This window comes from Podarcis filfolensis, assembly GCF_964270895.1.
Source record: "Podarcis filfolensis genome assembly, chromosome: Z".
In the NCBI taxonomy this organism is placed as follows: Eukaryota; Metazoa; Chordata; class Lepidosauria; order Squamata; family Lacertidae; genus Podarcis; species Podarcis filfolensis.
In genome coordinates, this window is record NC_139617.1 from 759246 (window position 1) to 784247 (window position 25002).

At 45.8% G+C, this 25002-nt stretch overlaps 3 long non-coding RNA genes across 3 annotated transcripts; 1 reads left to right on the forward strand and 2 right to left on the reverse strand.

Annotated features, from left to right (window-relative positions):
* Positions 1 to 640: 640 nt before the first annotated feature.
* LOC310754065 lies at positions 641 to 6397 on the reverse strand. Its single transcript, XR_014543584.1, has 3 exons — positions 6160 to 6397; positions 1636 to 1794; positions 641 to 914 (listed from the first exon to the last, which is right to left on the reverse strand). It is a non-coding gene; the product is annotated as an uncharacterized lncRNA (long non-coding RNA).
* Positions 6398 to 6537: 140 nt separating this feature from the next.
* On the forward strand, positions 6538 to 6941 carry LOC310754072. Its single transcript, XR_014543593.1, has 2 exons — positions 6538 to 6673; positions 6767 to 6941. It is a non-coding gene; the product is annotated as an uncharacterized lncRNA (long non-coding RNA).
* Positions 6942 to 9900: 2959 nt separating this feature from the next.
* LOC310754062 lies at positions 9901 to 16214 on the reverse strand. The gene is made up of 3 exons (XR_014543580.1): positions 14034 to 16214; positions 12733 to 12802; positions 9901 to 10584 (listed from the first exon to the last, which is right to left on the reverse strand). It is a non-coding gene; the product is annotated as an uncharacterized lncRNA (long non-coding RNA).
* Between the last annotated feature and the right edge of the window lie 8788 nt (positions 16215 to 25002).

The window sequence follows — 25002 nt, forward strand, 5'->3', positions numbered from 1 at the left end:
TGGTGGCTTAGGCGCCTGCAGGTTCTGCACTGCCTGAAACAGCAGCGTGGGACTTGCATCTGCCTCTCCCTCAGCCGCCCTACAGCTGGGGGAGGGGGCGGCGGAGAGGCTCCAAGCTTTGGAGAGGCTTGCGCCGCCCTCACGGGCAGATCACCCCACCCCCAACTGCAGGACACTCCCCCACACCAGGCACCCAAGTGGCTAGCTATACCACTGCTGGCCCCTCCCAAAAAAATCCTGGCTACGCTCATAATTGAAGCTGTCTCCCAGCTCATTTCCTTGCCCTAAGCTCTGCAGTATACCAGGGAGCCAGGCAGGCTCTCCAAGCAGGAGCAATGATGTCAGATGTTCTAGATCAGGCTTCCTCAACCTCAGCCCCCCAGGTGTTTTTGGCCTACAGCTCCCATGATCCCTAGCGAGCGGGATCAGTGGTCAAGGCTGATGGGAATTGTAGTCTCAACGTGCTGCAGCCCCCAGAGCGGAGAACAGGTAGGGGCGTGGCTGGCGCGCGTTCCAGGGGCGCAGCTGTGATGGCACCCTTTCCCCAAATGGTACTCGGTGCAGCGCATTCCCCCGCCCCCCCCCTTCGTATGCCAGTACTAGAGGTTGGCCAGGGCTTCGGCCTCAGAAATCTCCCAGAACCGCCTGGAAACCCATTGGATCCATCAGCCTCTGAGGGTGAACTGTCCTAACAGGTCCGCTACCTCTGTAGAGTGGGAAAGGTGCTAAAAGCCTAAATCTCTGGAGCTACTGCAGCAGCACAGAAAGGAAGACGCACAGCTTGCCTATGTCAGGATTTTTCTCTTGGAAGTCAAATGCAAGCATGATGCATGCATTTTCCAGCCAGGCCTTTCTCTCTCTCAGTGCAGCAGGCACAGATCTGCTTCTTCCAAATTCTCGAGAGGAGGTGCAGTCTGCAATGGAAGCAAAAAGACTGCTGTTGCTCAGACAAGAAGCAAGCAGTATGGCCTTAGCCAAATGGCAGTAACTAAACTCAGGAAGTGGGATGAAGACAGACCCCAAAGTCCCTGCTATTTGGCATCGCTGTTGAGTCATTTATACAGGGAGAAGAAAAGGGAACTAAGGAGTTCTTAAAAGAAGGTATCAACCCTCCAGGACTTGTGTGGAGACAGTCCCATGCATAAGGAGGGACAGAAATAAGGAGAGGGGTTGCAGGAGACCACCTGGCAGCTGGGTGGGATGTCACAGGTAAAGGTGCATTTGGAAATAAGAGCAGAAGCGAGAGGCAGCTCTTCAAAGCACCAGATGCAGTCTATGCCAGATGCAGAAGGCACCTGAGAGCCAGTACAGTGGTACCTCGGGTTACAAACACTTTGGGTACAGACTCCACTAACCCGGAAGTAGTACCTTGGGTTAAGTCAGAACCTTGCCTCAGGACGGGAACAGAAATCATGCTTTGGCAGCAGCGGGAGGCCCCATTAGCTAAAGTGGTGCCGCAGGTTAAGATCGGTTTCAGGTTAAGAACGGACCTCTGGAATGAATTAAGTACTTAACCCGAGCCACCACTGTATAGTCATTTGGTGGGAGGAATAAGAAGCTTCGGCTTTGGAAGACCGTGGCATGATCATAGCTCATTGGTAGGGAGCGTACATGTCTTACAGGCAGAAGACTTACCTCTGGGCATCTTCAGTGAAAAGGGTCTTGAGTAGCAAAGTGTCTGCCTTGGGCCTTGGGAAGCCGCTGATACTGAACTACGTGGACCAGTTTATTTGCCTTGGAGAAGGCAGCTGTGTATGTTTGTATGATTATAGCAGCATTTATAGGATCACAGATCTGAAAAAGAGCAGCCGGCAGGCCAAATATTTCAAGGGGCAACAGAGATTGGGTGGAAGCTGTAAAAGTGGAATAGGACTTCAGGGGGAGGAGCTCTATCAACTGAACATCTTTTGTTGGCACATTGCCAACAGAGATAATTACAGTGATAGATGATAGGCAGGCATGAATCTTGGCTATCAAATTCACTCTAGAGCAATGGTATAGCGTGAGGGGCAAGGGATCATAGAATCATAGAATCATAGAATCATAGAGTTGGAAGAGACCACAAGGGCCATCAAGTCCAACCCCCTGCCAAGCAGGAAACACCATCAGAGCACTCCTGACATATGGTTGTCAAGCCTCTGCTTAAAGACCTCCAAAGAAGGAGACTCCACCACACTCCTTGGCAGAAAATTCCACTGTCGAACAGCTCTTACTGTCAGGAAGTTCTTCCTAATGTTTAGGTGGAATCTTCTTTCTTGTAGTTTGGATCCATTGCTCCGTGTCCGCTTCTCTGGAGCAGCAGAAAACAACCTTTCTCCCTCCTCTATGTGACATCCTTTTATATATTTGAACATGGCTATCATATCACCCCTTAACCTCCTCTTCTTCAGGCTAAACATGCCCAGCTCCCTTAGCCATTCCTCATAAGGCATCGTTTCCAGGCCTTTGACCATTTTGGTTGCCCTCCTCTGGACACGTTCCAGTTTGTCAGTGTCCTTCTTGAACTGTGGTGCCCAGAACTGGACACAGTACTCCAGGTGAGGTCTGACCAGAGCAGAATACAGTGGCACTATTACTTCCCTTGATCTAGATGCTATACTCCTATTGATGCAGCCCAGAATTGCATTGGCTTTTTTAGCTGCCGCGTCACACTGTTGGCTGATGTCAAGTTTGTGGTCAACCAAGACTCCTAGATCCTTTTCACATGTACTGCTCTCAAGCCAGGTGTCACCCATCTTGTATTTGTGCCTCTCATTTTTTTTGCCCAAGTGCAATACTTTACATTTCTCCCTGTTAAAATTCATCTTGTTTGTTTTGGCCCAGTTCTCTAATCTGTCAAGGTCGTTTTGAAGTGTGATCCTGTCCTCCGGGGTGTTAGCCACCCCTCCCAGTTTGGTGTCATCTGCAAATTTGATCAGGATGCCCTTGAGTCCATCATCCAAGTCGTTGATAAAGATGTTGAATAAGACCGGGCCCAAGACAGAACCCTGTGGCACCCCACTAGTCACTCTTCTCCAGGATGAAGAGGATGCTGTGGCCCTCAGTGCAGAATTCTGAGGGGGTGCCAAGGCTGTGTGTCTGCTGTGTTCTTCTCACAGTCAGTGAAGGGACAGCAACTCCTAGGTGGAATTCCCACTGGCTGGAGGCCAGACTTTTCCTGGTCCATGCCAGTCCTTCCCTGGGGCCTCCTTTCCGGTGTGTGTCCTTGGGCGATGTGCGTGCCCCACAACAGGACCTTCCTTCACCTGTCCTTGCACAGTGCAGCCAAGGAGTGGCAGCTGGGAAAGGCTGCGCTTGGTGCCTTGGCTTGCTCCCTGCTGCCCTCCTACTAGGCCTGCTGCAGCTGCAGCTCAGGTGCTTCTGGGACGCTGCCAAGCCCACCAAGGAGCACCAGGAGCACACCAAGCTGAGAGGGCAAACATGGTAAACAACAGGCAACCTCCATGAGGAGCAGCTGCTGAAGGGGTGCAGCACAGCCCCCCTCTTGTCTCCCATGCAATCCCTGCAAGGAGATTAGGGGGAACAATCTTTGCCTTGCTCTGGGTGCTGCCAATGCACACTAATGCTCTAGAGATAAGAGTGAAAGGCAATTAACCTCTAATGCTCTGAAAAATACATTGCGTGGCGAGTTCCCGCCCCCCACCAAGATAAATAAACACACGAGACACCATAATTAAGGTTAATTGGGCGAATTAGGCCACAACTTTATTGAATTCAGGAATGAGAGGCATTGGCTTAGGCATTGGTCCTATCGACTATCCGGCTCCAGCCCATTTGCTGGAGACACGGGGAAGGGTTAACACTAATCGGGGGAGTCTCCCGCCGAGGCACGTCGACTAGGAGCTCCCCCGGGTCACCGCTCTGGGGCGTGCCTTTGGCCCACACCTCCATAGGCTTCGGACAGGGCCACGCCCCCCGGAGTCCTTTAATGGACCACCCTTCGTTCACTGGGGGGAGGTGATGGCGTTCCTCCCCCCCCACACATCCTCTTAACCCCTTCTTACCAATGCCTACCGCCAATGCCGAAGAGTTGTGACGAGTTGCTACGAGGTAGGCGAAAAACCAAAAGGCTGTAAATTGCCAATTGGGAAAAATTCCTACCATGCCCCTTGCGGCGACAGACCGAAGTCCATAGCAAAGTCAGACCTACCTAAAGCCCAACTAAAGGGAGGGAGGGTGGGAAAACGTGGGGGCTAGCCGGAGAAGAGAGGGCGAGCCCCCTCCGCTCCGGCCCTAAATAGGGCAGGCCACGCCCCCCCCCAGCCAGCCGATTGGCTGGCTGGGAGGCGTGGACGGTTGGGATTCCCCTGTTCTCGCGGGGGCTGAAAGCAGCCCCCGCTCACGTGGGGAGGGCGTGATGCCCGCAACCCCACCTCCTGGGGCAGGCCTGGAAGTGGCTTTTTCTACATCAGGAGACAGAGAAGCTGTCAGCTCCGGGGAAACTAGAGGGGGTGATTGACTTATGAGCGGAGGAATCAACATCTTTCCAAAAGATATGTTAAAACTCTGATGGGCATAAGGTGTGCAAAAGCCTCCCTTTCTTTAATTATCTCTGAGCTGGTTATAATTTATGACTGAGAAAGGCTTCTCTGTCAGCCAGTGGATATTTACATCTGGTGTGTGAGCTACTTTCTGGCTTTAAGAAGAGTCCATCATTAAAGGCTGAAGGCAGAACAGAAAGCACGCTCTAATTGTTTTAGACAATAATTTTTTTAATAATTACAGGAAGTTATGAGTGCTAAGAATTTTTATTTTCTTAATTTTAAATTTTCTTTTTTCTTGATGAAAATTCTTTTTTCCTTGAAATCAAAAATAATTTTGCCACTTCATATTTATTCCATGGGAAAGGAAGGTGTTTTCATTAGAGAAAACACTGTGAAGATCTTAAGGTTTAGATGGGAGATGTAAAAAGACTGAAATATTAGTAAGACCAAAAACATTCAGTATGGCAAATATATCACTGGACATTCCACTGACTGTTGGCATCCTTCAGCTAATGTTTGATGAGCAGAAAAGGTCATTAAAGCTAGGATTGATGAAATGGTTAATGAAAGAGGATCAGAGGATGAAATGGAAAGCGGAATCAAAGAGGACAAAGAGACTTCGGAGAAGAATATAGATAAAGGATTGCCAGAACAGGAAGGTGAAACGGAAAAGTCTTTTATACAGATTTTTAGAAGAATGAAAGAGTTAAATAGTGAAGCTGAGATGTTGGAGGAGTGCAATGAAGCCGTGGAGGGAGAGCGGAAGAGACATGATGAGCTAGCAGAGATAACTGAGTAAGGACTCTCTGTACAGCTTGGAGTGATTTTCCAGGAAAAAGCTATCAAACCTCTGGAGCTTTTCTTGGAAATATAATAAAAGAAGCATAAATTGAAGGATTTTTTTTTTCAAAATCAAGGTGAAGAAACCATGGCAAATACAGCAGGAAATGGGAATGGAAAATATATAACTGGTTGTGAATTGATGAATACATAATCAGAAAAGAAATATGGATTATTATTTTAATATATGATCACAGCAGAGAGATTTGCGAGGAAAAGATGGAAAGCCTTATTATGGTTTAATATGGAGGAATTATTTGTTGACATTATTGGTGATGAAGCCGATATGTTTGAATGGAGAAAAACAATTGCTGACATTTATTAATAACAAAAATTAGATAACCCCTTTGGACTTTTTGTGTGAAAAGGAAAAGGAATTAATCTGAGACATTTGGGTTGGAAGACTGGGGAAATAGATCAGTTGGATGTCAAGCCAGAGTGAATATTTTGAATGATTTCTTTCATGTAAGTGACAAACAGAAAATCATAACTTTTATTTTTCTTCTTGTCTTCTATTTTTGTTTTCCTCTGGTGTTTTCTCTTTTTCTCTCTGTTCTTGCTTTTATTTAAATTAGTTTCTTTTAACTTATTGTATTATGAAAAAGCTTTAATAAAATCTTATTTTTAAAAAAAAAAGTGGCATAGGGCTCCCTTAAACTGTTTTTTCCTGTAAATCTTACCAATGAAGTATTGGCAGAGGAGGCAATTGTCTCACCATATTGGGGAATTTTAAATTGTATATTGGGTGTATAAAATGACATAGTGGCAAGATTAGTAAGCCCTCGTAAGATTGTGTTCTATGTATTTTGTAATTTTGCATTTACTGTTAAGATACCTTGACTTTCTAAGCCAGTATGATGTGGTGGTTAGCATATTGGATTATGAGTTACAGCACAATGTATACATATGTGCACTTGAGAATAAGCCCCAATGTGTTCTATGGGCCTTACTCCCAGGCAAGTGTGTGCAGGATCCAATACAGTCAGGTCGTGGAAGGGTCAGGTCATGCCCTGCCTTGTCCCTGGGTTTTCAAACTGTGGCCTGGCTTTCAGAACATTCCAGAAGAGCAGTGACTAGGTATGTGGAAAATGTTCCGCTGGAAATTGATGTCACAGTGACATGCATCTCATAGCAAGGAAGACATTTCGAGAGAGAACTCTATTAACTGATATACCAGTCACACGGCTGTGATAATTGCTCTCATATAAGAGCACAAGAAGAATCCTGCTGGATCAAACCTGATTCTCATTTCTCCAGCATCTGTTTTCACAGTGGTCCACAGAGGGGGAGGCTCACAAGGAGGACTTGAGCGCACCATCACTCTCCCCACCAGTAAGGAGAATCCATAGGTAAAGAGCCTCTGACGGAGGAGGGAGAATAAAGCCATCGTGGGTAGCAACCAGTAGTCTCATCCACCAAGAATTTATCTAATTATCTTTCAGGGACATTGAAGCTGATGGACGTCTTTGCCTGTTGTGGGAGCAAATGCCATAGTTAACTATGTGCTGTCTGTAGAAGGACTGTCTTTTGTCCATCCTGAATCTCCCAACATTTGCTTCATCAGATGTCCCTGAGTTCTAGCATTGTGAGAGAATAACAGCTTCACTCTGCCCACTTTCTCCAGGCTAGGCTTCATTATATAAAATTCTGCTCATATTTTCTCTACACCAAAACACCCCAAATGTTGTTGGGGACCCTGTTATGCAGTGGTTCCGCTCCTTTCTCCTGGGCTGTGTCCAGAAAGTGGTGTTGGGGGATGAGTGTGCTCACTTGTGGGGTGCCTCAGGGTTCCGTCCTCTCCCCCATGCTTTTTAACGTTTACATGAAGCTGCTGGGAGAGATTATCAGGGGGGTTGGGTTGGGCGTTCATCAGTATGCGGATGATACCCAGCTCTACCTCTTCTTCAAATCTGAAACAGTGAAGGTCGTGTATAAGTGCCTGGAAGCGGTTGGAGGATGGGTGGCAGCTACGGTAACAGATTGAGGTTGAATCCTGACAAGGCAGAAGTACTGTTTTGGGGGGACAGGGGGCGGGCCGGTGTGGAGGACTCCCTGGTCCTGAATGGGGTAACTGTGCCCTTGAAGGACCAGGTGCAGAGCCTGGGAGTCATTTTGGACTCACAGCTGTTCATGGAGGAACAGGTTAATTCTGTGTCGAGGGCAACTGTCTACCAGCTCCATCTGGTATGCAGGCTGAGACCCTATCTGCCCACAGACTGTCTTACCAGAGTGGTGCATGCTCTAGTTATCTCTCGCTTGGACTACTGCAATGCGCTCTACGTGGGGCTACCTTTGAAGGGGACACAGAAACTGCAATTAATTCAGAATGCGGCAGCCAGACTGGGGACTGGGAGTGGCTGTCGGGACCACATAACACCAGTCCTGAGAGATCTGCATTGGGTCCTAATACGTTTCCGAGCACAATTCAAAGTGTTGGTGCTGACCTTGAAAGCCCTCAATGGCCTCGGTCCAGTAGACCTGAAGGAGCATCTCCATCCCCATTGTCAAGAACGGACACTGAGGTCCACGCCGAGGGCCTTCTGGCAGGTCCCTCTCTGCGAGAAGAAAGGTTACAGGGAACCAGGCAGATGTCCTCCTTGGTAGTGGCGCCTGTCCTGTGGAACGCCCTCCCTTCAGATGTCAAGGAGATAAAGAACTACATAAGTTTTAGAAGACATCTAAAGGCAGGCCTGTTTTGGAAAGTTTTTTATGTTTGATGTTTCATTATGTTTCGATATATGCTGTAAGCTGCCCTGAGTGGCTAGGAAAACCCAGCCAGATGGGTGGGGTATAAATAAAATTATTATTATTATTAACACTTCTTCATGCAGAAGAAGAAAACAGAAGATTGAATCAAATGCTGTAAACTGCAGATTCCCAACTGAATTCATTTTATCTCATTGTAGTTTATTGTATGTGGTCTACAAAAGAAAGTTTTCTGGAGTTCATGTACCATTTGTGAACAGTGTTCGAAACTCCCACTGTTCTAGGCGCATTTTGCAACAGGGAATTTTATTAATGTGAGCAGTTTCTGAGCTTTGGGCATACTATTGAGCCTCAGATTTCAGATTAAAACTGCGGAGTGGAAGGAAAGGAGGACCTTTTTCTGCCTCCCCACTCCCAGTTACTCTCTGAAGAATAGAGAAATGACCCTCTTAAGAATATTAGGGGGGTGGGCAGGGGAAAGAATAAAGCATGTGAAAAATGAACATAATACTTTAGCTGCAGTTCATTCATTTTCAGCTTTGTATTCTTGTTATTTAAAAAGCACGCCTAGGCATTCCATTGTTGTGCCCATAACCTAAGCTTATGGTGCCATTTAGCTTCTAGCTTTCATAGCTCAGTTTCTAACACTGTTTGTTAGACCGTCTGTGGGGCCAATAAACCATGGCATATGCCCCCTACGTTTAATAGACAGTACCACACTTCTAAAAGATAAAGAAGCTATTGCACTGTGCTGGAAAGAACATTAACAGCATCTCCTTAACAGCAACTCCCCTTTTGCTGCTGAGGTCCTCTTACAAATTCCGCAAAAACAAGTTAGAGATGAGCTTGCAGTACAGTGGTACCTCTGGTTAAGTACTTAATTCATTCTGGAGGTCCATTCTTAACCTGAAACTGTTCTTATCCTGAAGCACTACTTTAGCTAATGGGGCCTCCTGCTGGTGCCGCGCCACCAGAGCATGATTTCTGTTCTCATCCTGAAGCAAAGTTCTTAACCCGAGGTACTATTTCTGGGTTAGCTGAGTCTGTAACCTGAAGCGTCTGTAACCCGAGGTACCACTGTATCTCCAAATCTGGGAGAGTTGTGTACAGTGGTAGCTTGGGTTACATACGCTTCAGGTTACATACACTTCAGGTTACAGACTCCACTACCCCAGAAATAGTACAACCAAAATGCTTGTTTACAAAGCTATTGTACTACCAACCTTACTATGTGCTTGTGAAACATGGACCACTTATCAACGCCATCTCCAACTCCTCGAAAGATTCCATCAATAGTGTCTCCAAAAAATTTTACACATCACTTGGGAAAACAGGTGAACTAATGCCAATGTACTGGAAGAAACAAAGATCACCAGTGTGGAAGCAATAATTCTCCAACATCAACTTCATTGCACTGGTCATGTTTTGCGATTGTCTTCCAAAGCAACTACTCTATTCTGAACTTAAAAATGGAAAGCATAATGTTGGTGGTCCACAAAGAGGTTTAAAGACTGTCTCAAAGCAAATCTAAAAAAATGTAGTATGACAACTGGGAAACACTGGCCTGAGAGCGCTCCAGTTGGAGAACAGCCTTTACCAAAGGTATCATGGGCTTTGAAGACACTCAAACTCAGGACACAAGGGAGAAACGTGCTAAGAGGAAGGCATGCTTGGCAAATCCACACCGTGATCAACTCCTGCCCGGAAACCAATGTCCCCACTGTGGAAGGACACTGTGAATCCACAGAATTGTCCTCCACAGTCACTTATGGACTCATAGTTAAAACCATGTTTATGGAAGACAATCTTACTCGGCTACGAGTAATTGCCAAAGAAAAAGAAGAAAGAAGAAGACTGTGAATTACAGTAATGGTGACATTTACTTCTATTTAGTTTATAGACTTAAAAGCAGGGTTTCATAACATCATTTATTTCACATTCATGAAATATTATGAAAGAAATATACTACATAGCATTTTTTTAAACTTACAAATCTTAAGGATGCATTCAGATGGGCTCATATTCTGCCTATGCCTCTGGGGCAGGTGGAATCATGGGCTGTGAAATTTCAAAAAGTTCCACTATCTGCTCCCAGCATGCAATACTCAATGGAATGAGGCCTGAGGTTTGTGGCGGAACATAACTGCCTTGTCCTGGATCTAAAGGTTCCAAAACAGGAACCTCATCCTCCTCTGCCTTTATTCTTGCAAGCCCATGTCTTACCAAGTATAAAACATGATACATGTTATCCAGGGTTTGCGCAAAAGAATTTGGATCAGTCACAAACTTAAAGAAGTTTATGGGACTCTCACCGCCTTCTCTATAAAAGACTTTCAATAGTCCCAAGATCCTTTCTGCTTCTTTTATTGTTGCTTCATCGTCACATGATTCTTCCATGTCTTCTGACTCTGCAGAGTCTGTCATGGCTTGTTGAGGAGATGAATGCCCCTTGACTTGTGCCCCAACAACAGGAGGGTCAGCGCTGTGGGCAGCTTCGCCCCCCTCTGAAGGCTCCGGGCCAGTTTCTGCTATTGCCCTCTCTTCCTCCTCTTTACTGTGGAATAAAAGTAATTTATAAAAGTAATTTAGCCAGAGAGGGAAAGCAGCCATCACTAAAACACAGATAAAACAATGATTCAAAAGAAATTAAACACTGATAGAAGAGAATGGAATTGTAGAGATGGAGGGGAGCCCCAGGGGTCATCTAGTCCAACACCCTACAATGCAGGAATAGGCAATAAGGCAACTGCAAAAGTAGAGGGCACACATACTAATTCTCTCAATTACAGTAGAACAGCATAAAATAAAACATATAAAACTCTTTGTTCTTTTTGTTTTTGCTTCCACCATACAGCAGAAAGAAAAAGCAGGCAGTTTGACTTACCGTAGGTTATAAAAAGTGGTAAATATTTCTAAATTATTCATATAGAAACAGAAATTTAGTTTGCATCCAGCTTAGACATCCTACTGGTCAGATTCTCAGGGTGGAAGCAAAAAATAAAAAAATAAAAAGAAGGGGGGAAAAAGATAGAACAAAGAGTTTGGTAACCCCCTTCCTCCTAAGTGGGATGGTGGTGACCAACTAAGCCTAATAGTTACAGATAGGTAGCCGTGTTGGTCTGCCATAGTCAAAACAAAAAAAAAAAAATTCCCTTCCAGTAGCACCTTAAAGACCAACTAAGTTATCTTCAGATATCTGAAGAAGTGTGCATGCACACGAAAGCTCATACCAAGAACTAACTTAGTTGGTCTTTAAGGTGCTACTGGAAGGAAAAAAATTTTTTTTGTTAAGCCTAATAGGACAGATTAAGCTATGGTTTTAACCCCTTCATGCATGAATTAAAAGTTAAGTGGGTTAGTTGCATAAGACTGATTTATCCCACAACAGAAAAAATAATAATCTGCCAGCAGAAGGACAAGAAGAAGAAGGGGAATAATGTTCTCTTAAGAGCATGAGCTTTTTGGAAAAACAAGTTCTGTTCTTTATCTTGAATGTTTATCAGCTAAGTAGACTAAATATTTATCACCAGGCTGTTATCAGTTTTTCCTCTTCAATATCACCTCCTGCTTCAGAACAAATAATTCAAGACATGTTAATATCTCTGAGTGGAAGTTGTGTCCACTAGATCATGTTAAGGGTTAAGCCATAGAGGGTGAACCACTTTCTATAAAATACATACAATCCCACCTTGGAAATTCTCATGGTTCCAGGGTGCTGGTTAAAATCTTTCGTTTTGAATATTAAAAAAAGCGGTTGGAAAACGTTGAAAAAGTAATTATATGAGAAACCATTCTACTAAAAGGACTGATTTCTGTATTTTATAAAGCATTAATATTTTATTCACTTCACTCAACAAATCTCTGTAATGGAGGGGCTCACTGGGATAGCCAAATAGAGGATGAAAGCTGGCAGAATCTATGGTCAAAGAGACCATACAAATCTTCATTGGCTTTGACAAGGAAACATCCTCTCAAGTTAGCCATGGTTGGTGCTTGACCTCCAGGCCATGGTCCTTTACAAAACCAACTTGCTCTCCTCTGTGTTGCAGCTGCTGTGCAGGTATATGCCCAAAAATATGTGGTGGGAGGACTGCCCCAAGGTAGCAACTTTTTGGAAAGGTATTTCACTGATCACAGCACAAAGTAGCCCTCTCTGCCCTTATTTGGCTCTGCCTGATGTGTTTACACAAGAAAGGATGAATTTAGGAAGTAAGGACTTATATAACATCTGTTAACTGAAGGCACACTGCCATCTTGGAAAACTTTGAACTACTGAAATCTGGATCAATGGTACACTATACTTTGGCAAACAGTGCTGTTAGAAGAATTATGATGCAAACTGAAAGTTGCAAGAGGTCAAAGGAAACATGACAATTTCTATGCTTTTTGATATAACTATTTCTTTCTGCTTATTTATTTATTTCATAAAATGTATACCACTTGTTTGTAGAAAAACCTCAAAGCAGTTTAAAACTAGCACTATAAAATTTACAACTGTAATTTAAAACAGAGAAAGTTAATGAGGTTCAGGTAATGGGGTACATAACATAGGAGTCCCCTCAGTTTTTTGGCATAGTTTCATAATTAAAGACTTATTTTCAGGCTGGCAATTACACCTTTTGAACCCTGTAACAAAGAAAGTAAAAGAACAATAATATTAAAAAACCTCAGCAAATTTTTTTAAAAAGTGATCTTAACTTACCGGTTTTCAGCCATTATTTTGTATAATTGTTTATCTGGTCTTGTTTTCTTATTCTTTCTTCTATTATATGCTGAAGATTTGAAAAAGATCAAAACAAAACATTAGAAAAAGCATGTTTGTTTACACAATCCTGAAACGTTTTTAGCTTATTCTTGATTTTAATTTTCTGAAAGTTTGAATAGTAGTTTTTAACTGTGTTCACTCATAATTACCAAAGCAAAATAACTCTTGAGGAGTGTGGTGGCTTCCCCCAATTGTATTTAATGCATTTTACTTGAACCTTTCTCTACTGCCATTCTCTGCATCTGGCTCCAGAAGGACTTGCACGACTTCAAGGGACACGTCCCATCAATAGGGGGCTGGACTAGATGAGGCTTGGGGTCCCTCCCGGCCCTGCAATTCTGTGATGAATATAGTCCTTCACTTTTATCCTGCCTGGAGCAGCCTGAGTTTACCATAAGCAAAACAGGCTCATGCGCTCTCTTTTTTCAAGGTCTTCGCATGTCACCATGGCCTCGACTTCTGCACCGTTGCCAGGGAGCCAACTGAACTGGTCCGCAAGAGCCAGACTTTTGGCCAACGTGCCGCCCGCTCCAGAGGCTTTGCAGAACAACTTCCACCATCCCCCCGGTTCCCAAAGATTGGGAGAACAAGCCCGAAACGGCGCCATGAGTGCTGGGCTGGGAAGGCTTCTTCTAAACCCAATTGAGGGAGGGAGCATTTGGGGGAGGGAAAGAGTTATTTCTCCACCAGTCTCAACCCGCCCCCCGCAACCCCCTTCCCTGCTGCAATGAGGCTTGAGAGCAGCGTTTTCAAGGGGCGGTTTCGGGGGGGGGGGGTGACAGCCGAGGTGCGGACAGTTAACCCTTTCCTCCCAGGTATGGCCACCCAAGGACTCGCGGCTACAGCAGAAGTCTTCTGTCAAGCCGCCCTGCAAGCCCGACTCCAGCGTTTTGTTCCCATGCACGCGTGTCCTTTCCAGCTCTGACACGCAAAAACCTTTGCAATGGCAAAGGATGGAGCACCACAGTTGCTCCACGCGCACACGCGAGTACACCTCGGAACAAACCCGTAGATGACACGGCGTCTTTGCAAGGGCTCCCGGGGGGGCTGCAAAACCGGGGTTCGGGGTGCGGGAAAACCCCCCAACATGCTCCGCCCGGGACGAGCTACGAGTTGAACCCCTCGGAGGCTCCCCGTTAGGAGCAGAAGAGCAGCGGGGTCCCTTTCCTGCCCTCTCCAAATGCACCTCTGGAACGCCCCGGGGCAGGATTTGAACGGTCCCGCAGCCCACCGCTCACCTTTTTCTGCGCTCCGAATCACCGTCCGCAGGACCTGCTTCAATCTTAGCGCTCAGCAGCGGGACAGACCTGATCAGCGCTCCTTTGAGCCGCAGAAGCAAAGCCTGTCGTGTCATTGGCCCAATCTGAGGATGGCTCCACCAATAGGCATTCAACAGGCAGCTTCGGGGATCACATTTCAAACACCTGCGGAAAACTTTCGGCATACTCCCGGCTTCTGCAGGCACTTAAGGATCCATCTTCCCAGGAGAGGGGCTTTCTGACGCAATGCTTCGGATTGTGGGATATTCCACATATAACTGCTCCTGAATTGCAGGGGTCCTCGGCGACCCTTCCAACTCACTGAAAAGTTTCTGTTGTAAATAGCGCAGTGCCTAGTTATGTATTATTGCTCCATATCGTGAAGGGGTCTGAGTAAGGGTTTTTTTATTGCTCTGGTTCCCTCCCCCGCCGCCCCCGCCCCTACATTTAAAGCCCGATCACAGTGCATGACTTCCCCCCAAAGAGTCATGGGAACTGTAGTTTTACACCTCAAACAGCATGCAGGGAACTGGGCTGGGGCTGGGGAGAGGGAACACGGGTCAACACGGCCTACTTGGGTCACCCCCCCCCCCGTCTCTTGTCTAAATTGTGTCCTTCATCCTGCCAGGGGTGTGTGAGACCAAATGTGCGGATACAGAGTGCTTTCTGCTCTGAAATGTGCTCTGTACATGATGAGGACTATGGCAGTTAAACTTCATTTCCAAATGAGTAGCGTGGGAGACTCTCTGCAGACCAAGCTTTCCACAACCTCTAGAAAAGTCCAAGATGTAGATCCCAAAGCCCAACAGGTGGAACAACTGCATGCAGCCATCGGAGGAATTCAAACTATGGAGAAGGGACACCAAGGGTCAGCTAGTCCAAGCCCCTGCAATGCAGCAATCAATCAATCAATCAATCAATTGTTAAATCATTTTATTTGCATGCCGCCTTTACAAAATTAAAATCATGCTCATAAACAATCATCAAAACATCAAAAAGTACGCAACCAATCAAATACTTTCCACATACATAAATCATAACATCCAAAATAAAGCTACAAAAAATAACATCAACAAAAGGAACAACTCCCTCCCAACAAAACCACCTAAACAATGGTTCAGTTCCATAATCTCTGACAGATGGCCACCCAGCCTCTGCTTAGAACCTCCACTGAGAGTCCACTACCTCCTGAAGGAGTCTGTTCCACTTCCAAACAGTTTTTGCCATCAGAAATTTCTTCCTAATATTTGGTTGGAATATCATTTCTTATTATTTGCTTCTGTTGGTTTGGGTGCTCCCCTTAGTTTGGTCACTCTTCTGTGCACATGTTCAAGTTTGTCAATATTCTTCTTAAATTGTGGTGCCCAGATTGAGCCCAGGACTCTGGGTGGGGTCTGACTAAGGCAGAAGAGAGTGAACCTGCAACTTCCCTTGATCTGGACACTAGACTTCTCTTGATGCAGCCTAGAAAACCATTCGCTTTTTTTGATGCTGTTTCACACTTGACTCGTGCTAAGCCTGTGGTCCACCAAAACCCCTAGATCCTTTTCACATGTACAACTTCAGAACCTGACATTTGTCCCTGTTGAAGTTCATTGTGTTAAGCACCTTGTTTCTCAAACAGGAATTCTGTTAATCTCCCCCCTGGTACCACCTTCTCCATTTAGACCACAATTTATCTGAGGGATGATGTTCTCATTTTGTTTCTTTATCTGAGGCACTGCCATGGAGTATTCAGGCTGCTGTCCCTTGCACCCTTTTCCCTTCACGCAGCATCAAAAAACAGTGATATAATCCAACCTTGGCATATTCTTCTGTGGGGCCATGAGCGAGGCCTTGTGTAGGTTTCTGTCTGCTGCTGTTTGTAGCTGTGATACAAACGAAACAACCCAACACTAGGAACATTCAGTTAGTTGCTTGTCTCAAGATGCTTACGAATGCAAGGCCATCATTTGTTTTTATTTGCTTAGTTTTATTTTTATTTTAAAATTCTTGGTTTACAAAAGTACATGCATTGCCTCTTTTTGCAAGCTGTGGAGTCTTTTTACATTTGATATGAGACATTAGTGCAGTATACAGAATAAGGTTGGGGAAGAAGAAAAGAGGGAAGGAGGGGAGGTGGTAAACTTATATTCCAGGTCAGCATTTATATATATATTTATATATATTATTTTTTTAATAAATTTTTGTTGATTTTACAACATATATTAAAACACAACACAACTAACAATTAACAACACATAAACAAACAAACATATAAACACATATAATTTCTTAACCTCTCTTTCTTGAACCTTGTTTCAACGACTTCCCCATACCTCCCTTTTCTGCATCCCTGTTTTAAACTTTTCCAGCAACCCCTAATTTCAATACTTGTAATTCAGTTTCTAATCTTTTTCCTCTTACCCAATTATTTATCACTGCAATTCTGTTTTACCTTACCCATGACATTTTAGCACTCATTAATTTTACAACAGTTCTTAAGATAAACTTTAAATTTCTTCCAATCTTCTTCCACCGTCTCTTTCCCTTGGTCACGGATTCTGCTAGTCATCTCAGCCAGTCCCATATAGTCAATCACCTTCGTCTGCCACTCTTCCAGCGTGGGTAGTTCTTGTGTCTTCCAATACTTTGCTAAAAGAACTCTTGCTGCTGTTGTAGCATACATAAAGAATGTCCTATCTTTCCTTGACACCAATTGGCCTACCATGCCCAGGAGAAAGGCCTCTGGTTTCTTATGAAAAGTACACTTAAGTACCTTCTTAATTTCATTATAGATCATTTCCCAGAAGGCCTTAATCCTTGGGCACGTCCACCAAAGGTGGTAGAAAGTACCTTCAGTTTCCTTACATTTCCAGCATTTATTATTGGGCGTATGATAGATTTTTGCAAGCTTGACTGGGGTCATGTACCACCTATAAATCATTTTCATAATGTTCTCTCTTAAGGCATTACATGCCGTAGTCCATAACTGTTCCCAGTCAGCAAACATAATGTCATGACCAATGTCTTGTGCCCATTTAATCATAGCTGATTTAACCATCTCATCCTGTGTATTCCATTTCAACAGCAAGTTATACATTCTTGACAAATTCTTAGTATTGGGTTCCAATAGTTCTGTTTCTAGTTTTGATCTCTCCACCTGGAAACCAATTTTCCTGTCCCGTTTGAAAACTTCATTTATCTGGTAATAATGAAGCCAATCTCTTACTTTTGACTTCAGTTTCTCATAGCTCTGCAATTTCACTTTTCCCTCCTCTTGTTCTATAATTTCCCAATATTTTGGCCATTTTGATTCCATGTTAAGTTTTTTCACTTCCTTAGCTTCCATTGGTGACAACCACCTAGGGGTTTTGTTTTCCAACAAATCTTTGTACCGAATCCAAACATTATATAGTGCTTTCCTGACAATATGGTTTTTGAAACCTTGGTGAATTTTAACCTTGTCATACCATATATATGCATGCCAGCCAAACCTGTTATTGAACCCTTCCAAATCCAAAATGTCTGTGTTTTCAAGAAGCAGCCAGTTTTTCAGCCAGCAAAAAGCCGCTGATTCATAATACAATTTTAAGTCCGGCAGGGCAAACCCCCCTCTTTCTTTTGCATCAGTTAATATCTTAAATTTTATTCTGGGTTTTTTGCCCTGCCAGACAAATCTAGATATGTCTTTCTGCCACCTCTTGAAACAATCCATTTTATCCACAATCTGCAATGTTTGAAACAAAAACAACATTCTCGGCAAAACATTCATCTTAATAACAGCAATTCGGCCTAACAAGGAAAGTCTCAAATTTGACCATATTTCTAAATCTTTCTTAACTTCCGTCCAACATTTCTCATAATTGTCTTTAAATAAGTTCACATTCTTAGATGTCAAATTAATCCCCAGGTATTTCACTTTCTTTGCTACCATTAAACCAGTTTCACTATGAAACTTCTCTCTTTCAGCAACTGTTAGATTTTTATTCAGTACTTTCGTTTTCTGTTTGTTCAACTTAAAACCTGCTACTTGACCAAATACTTGTATTAGCTCTAAAACTCTTCTCGTACTAGTGTCTGGCTCTTGTAAAGTTAATACTAGATCATCTGCAAACGCTCTCAATTTGTATTGTTTAGCTCCGACCTGAATCCCTTTAACCAGCTGGTCCCCTCTCTATATATATTTATATATCATATATATTTATAAACAATAATGGAATGGCTGAAGGGGCACTTCTCGCCGCAGCCCTTGGTGGTAGCTTGCTGAAATGCCTTCTACGCAAAGCGGCAAGCCCCTGGGGAAACCGGTTTGTTACCTCCCTCCGCCAAGCTGCCTGGCTCTGCAACTCCTCAGAGCTGGAGAACATGCTTCGTGACCGCCTCGTTGGTGGCCTGAGGGACCGTTGCAGAAGCTGCAATGATGCTTCTACGCCAAGAAGGACCTAATGTTCCAGACGCACCAAGGCAACTCGACGGAGATCACAGACTGCCAGGTATACCAGTTGCCCCATTCCAACACAGATAAAATTTACGTAGAGGTACAGATAGAGGAAGCCCTGTGCCACATGGAGCTTGACACGGGTTCAACTCTATCCATAATCTCGGCATGGACCTTAAGGGAACTGTGTCCTAATGGGGGTCCCAAACTCAGGCCGACCCATTCACCCTCCAGGACTTCCAGAAACGTAAGGTCCCCACAATGGGGGTGGGGACCTTCGGGGTGCAATATTGAGGGCAGAAGCGACAATTGGACTTGCTTGTGGTCAAGGGCCCCTACATAATCTTGCTGGGATTGGCATGGTTTGGACCACTGGGGCTAGCTGTCACTAGGGTGAACCGCACTAGCTTACAAGTGGATGTGGACGCCATATGCAAAGAGTTTCCAGGGGTTTTCGATGGGGCATTGGGACGATATATGGCCCCCCATTGCCCTACAGCTAGACACCGCCGTACGACCCATCAGGCTCAAGGCCCGCCGGGTCCCATTCGCCCTGAAACCCCTCATAGACTAGGAATTGGACTGGCTCATGGAGCAAGGAGCGCTGGAGCCAGTGCCTAATGCCCCCTGGGAAACCCCGATCGTCACACCTGTCAAGCCTAATGGTTCGGTCTGCGCATCTGCGCAGACTACAAATGTACCATAAACAAAGGCCTCATGGCCCACGCATACCCAGTGCCAGTTGTCAGCCATGTCCTCACCACCCTGGCTGGGTCAAAATTTTTTGGCAAGTTGGATTTGGCCCAAGCCTATTAGCAGTTGCCAGTGGACAAGGCCACAGCAGAGGCACAGACGATTGTGGCGCACAGAGGAGCGTTCAGGGTAAAGCGGCTGCAATTTGGTGTCAGCGTGATGCCAGGCATATTCCAGAATCTAATGGACTCTCTCCTTAAAGGGATTCCTGGCATCACCCCCTTCTTCGATGATGTGTTGATTGCTGGGCCCACACCAGAGGAGTTCGGGGACCGCCTCCACACCGTCCTGCACCGTTTCCAGACGGTGGGTCTCAAGGTGAAGTGGGAATAGTGTCTACTAGGAGTGCCCCAGGTGGACTTCCCAGGATTTACAGTGGAAGCATAAGGGGTCCACCCAACCGGTGACAAGGTACGGGCCGTTTGTGATGCCCCAGCGCCCAAGGGCAAGACTGAACTTCAGGCCTTCTTGGGACTATTGAACTTTTACCATGCCTTCTTTTCCCATAAGGCGGCGTTAGCGGAGCCCCTACACAGACTCCTGGACAAGCGGGCCCCTTGGGTGTGGGGCCAGCGCCAGGAGGCCGCATTCCAGGCAGTCAAGGGTTTGCTCATCTTGAACTCAGTCTTGGTACACTTCGATGAGAGGCTGCCGGTGGTGCTAGCATGCGGCGCCTCGCCCTACGGCATTGGCACTGTCCTGGGACCAACTCCCAGACATAAGAGAGATGCCGGTGGCATACTTTTCCCAGACGCTCACCGCAGCCGAGCGGAACTACTCGCAAATCGACAAGGAGGGCCTGGCAATCGTGAAGGGAGTAAAAAAATTCCATGATTTCTTGTATGGGCGGCCCTTCACCGTGGTGACTGACCACAAGCCGTTGCTCAGCCTGTTTGCCCCTGAGAAGCAGACCCTCCAAGTGCTGTCTCCTGGCGTCCTCAGGTGGTCAATTTTTCTTGCCAGCTACAAGTATGCACTGATTCACCGCCCTGGGAAGGCGATGGGCCACGTGGACACCCTCAGCAGACTACTACTACCAGAAACAGCCCCCGACCCAGCGCCCGTGCAAGAGGTTATGAGCCTGGAGCTGCTTCCCGACTGCCCCATTCAGGCACAAGAAGTTGCACATCATTCCAAGAAAGATAGGGTCATCTCCCGGGTCCTGGACTGGGTGTGGAGGGGATGGCCCAGCAGCAGCCCCGGGCCAGAATTCGCCGGCTACACAACCCACAAACATGAACTGTCAGCCCACAAGGGGTGCCTGTTATGGGGAAGCAGGGTCGTTGTTCCCCAGCCCCTCCGCAAAAGGGTCCTCACAGCCCTACATGAGACACACCCAGGGGTAGTAAGAATGAAGGCCCTTGCCAGGAGTTATGTGTGGTGGCCGGGGATCAACGGAGAGATAGAGGCCTGGGTCAAACACTGCCAGACCTGCCAAGAATCCCACCCAGATCCCCCAAGTGCCCCAGTCCAGTCCTGGGAGTCCGCCCAAGCACCATGGTCACGCCTGCATGTGCACGCTGGCCCCTTTCAGGGGAAAACATTCTTCATAGTGGTGGACTCCTACACCAAATGGCTGGCGGTCGCACTTGTACCCTCCACTTCTATGGCCGCAGCCATCCGGGTACTACGTAGGCTGTTTGCAACCCACGGACTCCCTGATACTCTTGTCTCAGATAATGGAACTGCATTTACGTCAGGAGAATTCCAAACCTTCACAGCGCAGAACGCCATCCACCACATCTGCTCGGCACCATTCCACATCTGCTTGCCACCAATGGCCAAGCAGAACGCATGGTGCGGACCACCAAGGACACCCTCCGCCGCATGACGCAAGGGGACTGGGAGTACCACCTCGCTGCATACCTTCTAGCACAGCACCCCCAGCTCAATGACTGGCTGGAGCCCAGCTGAACTACTAATGGGCCAGCGCCTTGCAATCAGACTGGACCGTCTTCACCCCGACAGAGCTCAGGATGAGGTAGTGGTGGGGGAAGGTAGGACCCCCCCAGACCTTCGTGGCCCAGGACCAAGTGTATGCAAATAATTTTGGGGCAGGCCTGGCATAGTCACCAGGGTGACTGCTCCCATGTCGTATGAGGTGCTAATGGGCGGGGGGGGGCAATGCTGGCGCCACCACTGCAACCAGCTATGGCAATGATTCCCAGGAGAAAACCGGGAGGAGGGCAGGACAGAGGGGTCCCAAGGGGACAGCTGAGCAGTGAGGCCCGTAGAAAGGCCTGTAAAGGGGCAACACAAAGTAGGCGGCTGGTGTACCTTGAGGACTATGAATGCAACCTCCCAGGCTGGACTGGAACTTAGAGGGGAGGGGTGTTATGTACTGAGCTGAATCCTAGAACAATAGGATCCAGAATGCAGCAGTCTGATTGGTCTGCAGGAGCCACCCAATCCAGCTCCAGGTGGAAGTGAATCAGCATTTATATATATATATTTCCAGTGGAAGCCTCTTAAGCTATACGTGGTGTCAGATCCAACACAACGGTGGACAGAATACTCAGATCTTCTTGCCACATTAGCAAAGGTGCTCTTCACCTCCTCCTCACTCTGGCCTTTGACACTTGAGGTGTGTATGTTTTCAGGACCCACCTTATGTTTGTGGTTGTAAGCTGTTTTGAATTGTTTTTGATGTGTTTTAAAGCTGTAATTTGCCCTAGGGCCTTAGGGTGAAGGGTGGATAATAAACAAAAAACAACAAAAAAAGAAGAAGTTATCCACACTTTATTTTCCTTCCCCTCACGTCCTGGAATGGGTAGAGGGGAAAGGCTTTGGAGAAAGGGGTTGTGCCATGTCAATTTTAAATCTGAAAGGAATGCAATGGGAGTTTGAACTTGGGTTTCCCTGCAGCCTAGATGTACACACCAAAAATTTAAAACACTTTTCACAGACACACACAAAAAGAATCCTCAGAACTGTATAGTTTTACCCCACACAGAGCTACAACTCCCATCTCTTAAGAAACTATACTCCCCAATAGTCTTTGCCAGAGGGAGGGAGGCTCTAAATGTATGGCGTGTTTATGGACCCCTGTTTGAAACTCTTAGCTTCTTTCCCACAGGAAATTATTTCTTTTATAAAAAGGATGCCTCTTCCTTCGGGGCTCTGCTGTCGGTTTTTACCCAGAAGCAAATGTAGGGTTTGTAATGATGATTGAATGCATTGTTTAAATTGGTGGCTACTTGTTATTATCCTGTTCTCTTGGTAAAGTTCAAGGGCAGCTAGATACTGCTGATGCAAGCTACTGCCTTGGAACAACGATTCCAGAAGTCCTCCAGCCTCTGGGACAGACCCATCAGCCTCTTCCTCCTCCTCCTCCTCCTCCTCCTCGGCTTCAATCCTGCCACCCCGTCGCCTCCCCTCCCCTGGCGCAGCAAGCCAGCCAGGGCCAAAGGAGCTCCAGAGTCTTGTTTACATAGGATATACCAGGGCCAAAACTAGACTTTCTGTCACCCGGGTCAAAGACCCAGTTTGGCACACACACAGAGACCCAATGTGTGTTTGCGTACACACACACATCATCTATTCGTAAGGGGCATAAAAAGTAGGCAATATATCATTTGAATACAAAAGAATCCTAAGACGTATTATGGCTGTATGACCAAAGGCGAAATGGGTATCCCTTACAGTAAAAGCAAATTGTTTGTCAAAAGCAGAACTTTCATGTGCAGCAATTGTCTATCTGAAATCAGGTTTTGAATAAATGGAAAGACTGAATTTCCATAAGATCAGTCAAGACCCTCTGGTTTCCTTTTAAAATGATTCCTTTCCATATTATTTTTGTTTGATTACTGATTTCAGGAAATGATAATTTTGTAGTCATTTTAGATTCCATGTAAGGTGAAGAAATGCTTTTTGTGAGTCTAAAGCAGAAAGTGCCCTTTTGTTACAATCCTAATACCCTGGGCTCCCAGAGCTTGCCAGGGAACTGCCTCTGGCAGAAAAAATGCTCACACACCCCTTGCTTTCCTGTGTATGGATCATGTAAAGTGAATCAACCTTAGCTATTTAAACACATTCCAAGTTCTGAAGGATCATAGAACTGTAGAGTTGGAAGGTACCCCAAGGGTCATCTAGTCCAACCCCCTGCAATGCAGGAAACTCAGCTAAAGTATCCATGACAGATGGCCATTCAAGCTCTGCTTAAAAATCTCCGGTCAAGGAGTGTCCACTACCTCCTGAAGGAGTCATTCCACTGTCAAACAGCTCTTGCCATCAGAACATTCTTCCTAATGTTTAGTTGGAATCTCCTTTCTTTGGCTTGAAGCCATTGGTTGAAGACCTACCCTCAAGAGCAGGAGAAAACAAGCTTGTTCCATCTTCCATGTGACAGCCCTTAAGGTATTTGAAGATAGCTATCATATCACTATCGACACAGGTGGTGCTGTGGTCTAAACCACAGTGCCTAGGGCTTGCCAATCAGAAGGTTGGCGATTCGAATCCCCGTGATGGGGTGAGCTCCCGTTGCTCGGTCCCAGCTTCTGCCAACCTAGCAGTCTGAAAGCACATCAAAGTGAAAGTAGATAAATAGGTGCTGCTCCGGCGGGAAGGTAAATGGCGTTTCCGTGCGCTGCTCTGGTTCGCCAGAAGTGGCTTAGTCATGCTGGCCACACGACCCGGAAGCTGTACGCCGGCTCCCTCGGTCAGTAAAGCGAGATGAGCGCCACAACCCCAGAGTTGGTCACGACTAGACCTAATGGTCCCTTTACCTTTACCTATCATATTGCCTCTCAGTCTCCTGTTTTTCAGGTTAAACATACCCAACTCCTTCAACCATTCCTCATATGGCTTGGGTTCCAGGCCCTTGATCATCTTGGTTGCCCTCCTCTGCACATGTTCCATCTCATCAACATCCTTCTTAAATTGTGGTGCCCAGAACTGGACCCAGTATTCCAGGTGTGGTCTGACAAGGCATGATAGAGCAGGGCTATGACTTTTGTTAGTCTGGACACTAGACCTCTGGTGATACAGCCTAGAATAGCATTAGATTTTTTTTCTTTTTTGCTGCTACATCACATTGTTGTTGTTTTATGTTTTTATTAAAGATTTATTAGTTTACAAAAATACTTGCATTATCTATTTTTTCAAGTTGTGCTTTCTACAGATCAATTTCATTTGTTGTGAGACGTTAGTGTTGCATACGGTGTTAGGTTAGGAAGAAAAGCGGGGGGAAGAAGGGGGAGAGGGAATGGTGAGTGGGGTGGGGTCAGGTGGCAATGCTTCTATTCTTCCACATAGTGTATGTGTAGGGTTTTGTGTCAGCGGATTGCTATGGTATTAGAGTCCATATTGTTAGTCTTGCAATACTAACAATATGGCTCGGGAGTATATTTGTTTGTAAGACATTGGGCCAAATTTCATGTTAATTACTACTGCTAATAGATATTTCCACTCTAAGCAATCAGAAGCTTTGAGGATGTCTAGGGACATACCGTATTTTTCGCTCTATAACACACACCCGACCATAACACGCACATAGTTTTTAGAGGAGGAAAACAAGAAAAAAAATATTCTAAACGAAACAGTGGATGTATGATTTTTGTGGTTCATGCTGTGGCCACAGACATGTGATCTGACAGTGAGTTTGGAGTAGCCCAATGCAAAAATCCTGAGGATCCATGTGGATCCATGCTTTGTAACCACGTTTTTGCACCACTGTGGCCCCAGTCAACAGTGGGTGCATGATTTTTTTGGTGCAAGATGTAGCCATGGACATGCTATGTGATCTGATGGTGAATTTGGGGTGACCCAGTGCAAAAA